Here is a 7,264-nt window from a genome sequence, read left to right as displayed (position 1 = left end):
TATCACTTAGTTGTTTATCTAGCTTAGCATAAGTTGTTGGTGCACATAGGTGAGCCTAGTTGTTTGTAGGTTTTGTGCTTGACATATTAAACGTTAGTTTTATTCCGCATTTGTTCAAGCCTAAACCTTAATTATTTTAAAGCGCCTATTCACCCCCCCCCCTCTAGGCGACATCCACGTCCTTTTCACCATGCTCCTGCTGAAAGCCACGAGCCACAAGATGAGCTTTTTAATGCTCAAAAGAACCATCACAGTGAGTCTTAACCTTGTAGACCCACTTACAAGTGATGGGACGAATGCAGGGAGGAAGGGAAACAAGATCCCACGTGCGGTACGCTCAAGAGCAGCAAGATCCTCCACCATCGCAAAGTGCAATTCAGGATGAACAACAGCACCGCGATAAGATGTAGGCTCAAGTACAGCCGAAAGACCATATCAACTATGACAATAACGGTGGGTAGGAGGGCGAGGCCAATCCCGAAGACCATAAGTCGGCAGGGATGAGGAAGATGGAGCACCAGAAGTGGCACGTCAATGGATTTATCCACAACACATGGACGACAAGTATAATGGAAAGGAAAGGAGGTAAGAGGTGAAATCACTGGAGGTGGAGACGGGGAATGTATCGGTGATGAAGATGGAAAAGGGGAAGGAATCTGTGATGAAGGTGGAGAAGGGGAAGATATCTGTGGTGAAGGTGAAGAGTCATGCGATGAGGGAGGAGAAGAATCCGTAGGAGAGGACGGTGTCGGATCTGCAACAGCAGGACGAGGAATAGGAATACTAGGCACAAAGGGAGGTCTATCCGGAAATGTAAGAAAAGAGATGTCGTCCGCTGAAAAAGCCGAGGAGGATGGATATGGGTAGAAGGGACGAGACTCATCAAAAGTCACATCGTGGGAAATACGCATCCGGCAACCGAAAGGATCCCAACACTGATAGCCCTTATGCTCATCATTGTATCCGAGAAAGACACACTCAAAAGACTGAGCGTTATGTTTTGTGTGTTCATGAGGGGCAAGCAAAATATAGCAAATGCAACCAAACAAACGAATCGCTGAATAGTTAGGGGGATGACCAGAAAGAAAGACTCTCGAGAGGAATACCACCCTGTTGAGTAGTAGAAGGTTGAATGTTGATGAGATACGTGGAACTGGTAACAGCCTCAGCCCAAAAGTGAGGCGGAAGAGAGGCGGTGATCATCATCGCATGCGTCGTCTCAAGAAGGTGACGATGCTTGCGCCCATCCATACCATTCTGAGCATGAGCACTAGGGCAAGAGAATTGAGTAAGAGTACCCTACTCGGCAACAAATCCTCGCAGCGCATGAGAGATGCGCCCCCCAGCTGAATATGCGCGAAAAACACGAATAGGAGTGGAGAATAGGATATGAGCCATGGCGGCAAAAAATTTGTATATAGATAAGACCTCACTATGAGAAGACATGAAATAGATCCAAGTGTACCGAGAAAAATCGTCTATAAAGGTAATATAGTAACGATGACCCCCTTCCGTAGCGAAGGGAGACGAACCCCAGACATCAGAGTGAACGAGATCAAAAGGATGCTCGGACACTGACTTACTGTGAGGGTAGGGAAGCTGAATCTGCTTACCAAGTCTACAACCCAGACAATCCAACAAAGCATTACCAGAGACAAACCCTAGAACTCCGCGATGAACCACAGACGAGAGACGAGAACCACATAAATGTCCAAGACGATGATGCCACTGCTGAAAAGAGCTAGTAGATGTAGCTACAGGGGCTGTGAGAGTAGCGGTGGTGGTAGCGGGGGAAGACGAAGCCAGACAAGCTCCCAGAGACCATCAGAGTGTCAAGGGCCAGCACCAAGCAGAGCACCCATGTGATGATCCTGAAAAGAACACGAATCAAAGTCGATAATGGCCCTACCAGGCTACATACAACTAGATTCAACAATCTGACCACCAAATATGAGTTGAATGGTAATTCAAGGCACCTAATCGATGGAGGGAACACAAAATGAAGAAGTGCTAAGAGTGCCTTGACTAACTACAGGGAGAGAGTGTCGTCAACCGTAAGAACACAAACTGGAGACTCTACTCGTCGAATGGAGGTTAAAATGGAAGAATCATGAGTCATATGAAAAGATGCTCCAGTATCAAGAATCCTTTGGGGATGTACCTGAATGAGTAGATGGTGGTTTCTTAGTGCGAGAAGAATCAACCACAAAAATTATGGAACATGTTGATGAAGAATCCCAAGCATCAAGCAGACATCATAGCTACGCAACCTCACACACATACAGGGACACGGCCGAAGTAGTCGAGGTAGAAACACCTACCATCGATCAGCAGTCGCCACCACTGGTGAAAGCAGCATGTAGAGTCGACCGAGAGTAGCAACTCAACGTAGAACTGCATGTGAAAGCCACTGGGAGAGTCTACATAGAGTGACAATCAACATGTGCGGAAGTCGTGGGAAGAGTCGCTGAAGAACGACCAACACAGTCCAGAAGAGGTGGTGAAGTTGTCGAAGGATTCGATGTAGAGTGGCTAGCAGCACCGACGAAAGTCGCAAAAGATGTCGAAGGAGAGGGACAACCATCACCTTCAAGTGGACGAGCACCAAACACCGAGGAACGGCGCATGTGTGGGACGGGATCAATGTAGGGAACACCATCGAAAAACATCGAGCATCGTGCCTACTTTTTTCCAGCAATATCCTTTGAATCTGGATCACGGACTTGAACCAGCCAGTTCCATGCCACACACGCAACCACCCGCGCTACACTCTGCAGCAGATCAGAGACTACGCCGGTGGATGGGCGCTGCGACCCGATAGCGGATGGGGCTGGCGGAGGACAGGAATGGCAGACAGGCTGACGACGGATGGGTGTGATTGATGAGGGTTTGATAGCTACGGTCAAACCGAGGGTTACGGAGAACATGAACAGGATTCTCACAACTCCATATATGCAAGAGGAAGTAAAGAAAGCGCTTTGGCAGATTGGTGACATTAAGGCGCCCGGGTCTGATGGCCTTCACGTTATCTTTTTCAAGAGGTTTTGCCACATTCTTGGTGAGGAGCTTACCAAAGAAGTGCTTGAAGCAATTAATAATAAAAAGATCCCTCAAGGATGGAACTCCACGAATGTTGTGCTAATCCCAAAGGTAGATAGCCCAGAGGTTATCACCCAATATAGGCCCATAAGTTTATGTAATGTGGTCTACAAAATAATTTCCAAGATGTTAGCAAATAGACTCAAGAAAATTCTGCCTAAGGTGATCTCTCCTACTCATAGCGCCTTTATTCCGGGCAGGCTGATTACACATAATATTCTGGTTGCATATGGGTGCTTTCATGCAATGAAAAATAAGACCCATGGAACTAATGGTATATGTGATGTTAAACTAGATATACTCAAGGCATACGATAGAGTTGAATGGGGTTTTTTGCAGCAAATGATGCTGAAGTTGGGCTTCAACCCACAATCGCTGGAATTGATTATGGAGTGTGTCTCCTCTGTGAGCTACAGAATCAGATTCAATAACACGAAGACGGTCGAGTTCATTCCCATGAGGGGGCTGAGACAAGGAGACCCGCTATCACCATATCTATTTTTGCCATGTTCGGAGGAATTATCTAGTATGTTGGCCCATGAGGAGGAGATTGGAAGAATTAAAGGCATCCGAGTAAGCAGATCAGCCCCCTCTATCTCCCACTTATTGTTCGTTGATGATTCCCTTATTCTAATGAGAGTTAATGATCATAATGCTACTACTCTCATGAGAGTCTTAGATACTTACTGTACCAGTTCTGGTCAACGAGTTAGTACTGCAAAATTGAGCATTTTCTTCAGCCACAACACGGAGTTTTGATTAGGGAGGCGGTCTTTGGCACACTAGACATATTAACACAAGCTGTCTCTGATAAATACTTGGTCCTCCCTACTATGGTGGGTGTGGACAGAAGCGATTGTTTTCAACACCTTATTGATAGAGTTTGTCAACGGTTGAAGGGCTGGAAGGAAAAAAATTCCTCTCAATGCAAGTTAAAGAAATATTATTAAAGTTTGTAGCGCAAGCTATCCCATCTTATGCAATGTCGGTGTTCAAATTGCCAAAAGGTATTTGCAAGTCAATAATAGATGAAATCTCTTGTTTTTGGTGGGGAGATGGGGAAGAGAAAAAGAAGATGCACTGGTTTGCATGGTGGAAGATCTGTGTTCCAAAGGAGAAGGGTGGCATGGGGTTTAGGGACCTTCATAGCTTTAATCTTGCTATGTTAGAAAAGCAATGTTGGTGACTACTCCAAACTCCTGACTCGTTATGTGCACGTGTTCTTAGTTCTAAATACTATCCTGATGGAGATATTTTAAAAGTTGGTCCAAAGAAAGGATCCTCCTTTACATGGCAAAATATCGTCGCTGGGATTCAAACTTTTAAGAGGGGCTGCATTTGGAGAGTGGGCACAGGGTCACGAATTAATCTTTGGGGCGACCCATGGGTCCCCTCTAGTCAAACGAGGAGATTAATCACCCCTAGATGTGGGATTATGCTTAATAAGGTGAAAGATATTATTGACCCTTATACTGGTCGGTGGAATGAGGCTCTAAATCGTAGTGTTCTTTCTCCTGTAGATGCATTCAGGATTCTTCAAATCCCCCTCCATGTCGAAGCATAAGAAGATTTTTTGGCCTGGCAATTCACTCACTTAGGAACCTTCTCCGTTCGATTGGCTTACCAAGTAGAGTTTAATCACCATTTTGGTCACCAGTTCTGCACGGCAGATAGTCCGAAAAGGTCACATATTAACCCAGTCTGGAAGGAGATTTGGCAACTTAGAATCTCGGCGAAAGTCAAACATTTTGGATGGAAATTATTGAAGTGCGTGTTACCGTGTCTTGTAGTGCTAGCTGGCAGGCATATTCCACTAGTAACTCAGTGCCCACTATGTAAGATCGGCCTCAAAGATATTCAGCACTACATCTTCACATGTGAGCACGCATCTGAGGTATGGTCCGAACTGAAGATGTCTAATATAATCAAAGAGGTTGTAGAACAAGATGATCGGGCTCGATCTCATTGGAGATTCTCTACATAACAAATCGGTGGTACATGAAATACCAGCGGCTGAATTAATTGTGGTAGCAATGTGGTACATTTGGTGGCAATAGAGGGAGGGAGTTAAAGAGAGGCAGTACAAACACCCCCAACAAACAGCGATGTCCGTCAGAGTGTTGACTACTAACTTCATCCGCGGTTGTTTGCCAAACCATCCTACGAGGAAGAAGGGTCATACTTGGAAGAAACCGGACCTGGGAACAATCAAGATCAATGTTGACGCCTCATTCTGTGTAGAAACCCGTGTGAGCGCCTGTGGGGCGGTAGCCAGGGATCATGTGGGTAACTTCATTGTTGCAGCAACCTGGGTGTTATCGCATATGTCCTTGGCTGACTTGGCCGAGATCGGTGTTATTCATCACGGGGTTCTACTTGCATCTAATATTGGCTGCACTAAGGTTACCCTTGAGAGTGACAGTATGAATGCTCTGGCGGCAATGGAAAGCTCGAAGGTTTACATGGGACCTGGTGTTACTACCATCACTAAGGCCACTATTTTATCATTGGAGTTTTTTGAGATTTCCTTCGTACACTACAATAGAGATGCAAACCTAGTTGCAGATAGCCTAGCTAAGTACTGTTATAGTACTCATTTATCAGAGTCTTGGGAAGGAGATTCCCTGATCTCATTCTTCCTCACATTGTAAACGATATGGCTATTATTTGAGGAATAAAGCTTGAATTGTTCAAAAAAAGTATGCAATTTGTATTATTAGGAGGTCAAAGCCAACATATATACACATACTTCCTCCGTCCGGTGAAGAGTGTATGTTTAACTTTAAGATTTGTTCACAAAAGAGTATATTTTTATCTTCCGAATGCACTTTAAAGTTAAAAAATGTTTCTCTCTCATCACACGGTAATCAAGACCAATAACATTCTACACATAGTCTCCTTTACATGCACTTAGCTCATTGGGGTTGGGTAATTAAAGAGAAGAGAGATGATGGCTTGTACCTTTCCAATGTATTTTTTACTTCATTTCATAACTTATCCAAAATGTCTATATGTACACTTTTCACCGTACGGAGGGAGTACATGAGGATGTCAAGAGACTAGAATACAAAAGACCAAAAGACATCACTAATATAACTCAAACAGTTTCATCTCTTAATTAAAAATCCAATTTAAAATCCGTTTTCACCATTAAATCCGTCTCAATGAGATTTTCAAAACTTGATCCCATATTAATATGTTTCGATGACTTTTTTTGTAAAAAGTTGACATGATGTTTACACTGTAATTGTCATATAATTTACACTAAAATTATCATGATATGTTTCATCTATTTTTTCTTGGGAAAATCTAATCAGTAGCGTGTACACCGCTGCTTTCTCATGCGGCGGCTCTTCACCCACGTTTGATTTTTTCAAGTCATACATGATTTCTTGATGCATGATTAGGTGATGTGATTTTTTCTATCCCCCGAAACAACACAGTGCTACAGTGCAGTCAAACTCATCTCTCTTTGTCATGCATGCATGCAATGATGTCATCAGATTCTCTCTAAATGACGGGAATTCAAAAACTTTTATCTCTTAAACTATTAATTCGATCGATGGTCTGTTTTCGCCATTGACTTTGTTTCGACGAAATCTTCAAAACTAGATCCCATGTCGACCTGTTTCGACAACTTTTTTTTACTCGTACTTGCCACATTTGTTGCACTTACTTATCATATTAGTAAGAACTTACTTGTCTCATAAAAAGTAACTTAATCATCATATTTTTGGAAATTGTGTATAAATATGACATCTCGACATAATCAAACTGGCAAGCACAAACAACTTTTGTTAGATGATTGCGCGTAAAAATATGACAACTCAACATATTTAAAACCGGTGATCATAAGAAGTCTTTTTTGGTCGTCGTTTGTAAATATGACAACTCGGCATAGTTCTAACAAGCACACAAAATAGTTTTCTGTCAAAGTTATATATAAATATGACAAGTTGGCATATTTAAATTGGAAAACACAACCTATAACATGCTTTTATATCATGTATAATGAAAACAGCTACAAGGTTTTGTACGAATCAACATTCAAAAGTGACAATTAAGTTATTTTTCTCACACAAGTAAGTGGTTAATAATATGACAAGTGGGTCAAAAAATGTGGCAAGTATGAACAGAAAATAATAATTGATGGAACATGTCGACA

Source organism: Hordeum vulgare, chromosome 5H (assembly GCF_904849725.1).
Source record: "Hordeum vulgare subsp. vulgare chromosome 5H, MorexV3_pseudomolecules_assembly, whole genome shotgun sequence".
Taxonomy (NCBI): domain Eukaryota; kingdom Viridiplantae; phylum Streptophyta; class Magnoliopsida; order Poales; family Poaceae; genus Hordeum; species Hordeum vulgare.
Note: the sequence above shows the minus strand (reverse complement) of the source record.